Source organism: Penaeus monodon, chromosome 33 (genome assembly GCF_015228065.2).
Source record: "Penaeus monodon isolate SGIC_2016 chromosome 33, NSTDA_Pmon_1, whole genome shotgun sequence".
NCBI lineage: Eukaryota > Metazoa > Arthropoda > Malacostraca > Decapoda > Penaeidae > Penaeus > Penaeus monodon.
Genome location: NC_051418.1, coordinates 10,506,276 through 10,506,603, shown reverse-complemented (window position 1 = coordinate 10,506,603; position 328 = coordinate 10,506,276). Strand labels below are relative to the sequence as shown.

At 41.8% G+C, this 328-nt stretch overlaps 1 pseudogene; it reads right to left on the bottom strand.

The window, feature by feature from the left end:
• The window catches only part of LOC119594241, a 20,974-nt pseudogene that overhangs the window by 19,534 nt on the left and 1,112 nt on the right, over positions 1-328 (bottom strand).

Genomic DNA, 328 nt, shown 5'->3' with positions numbered 1-328 from the left:
AGAAAATTAATTGTTTATGATTAATTTACTTGCCGCTTTTTATACTTTTTTTTTCTTTATAATTCGATTATTAAAATTCTTTGTCGCCGTTTCCGCCCCGGGTGTCAGGAACGCTCGAAATGCAAATTGTTGCCCTGGCAAAAACGAAGACAATGAAGATATCGCAGGAGATAAAAGAGGAAGAGGAGAACGTGAGGTCAGGAGATTTTATCGCCATAAAACTCTCAGTGACACAAAAGACACAAGTAACTGCTGCGTTATTTTTGTCTTTCGGAAGGCGAAGTGGAGGGTGGGGGGGTGGGGTGGAAATCGTCTTGTCTGCGGTCTG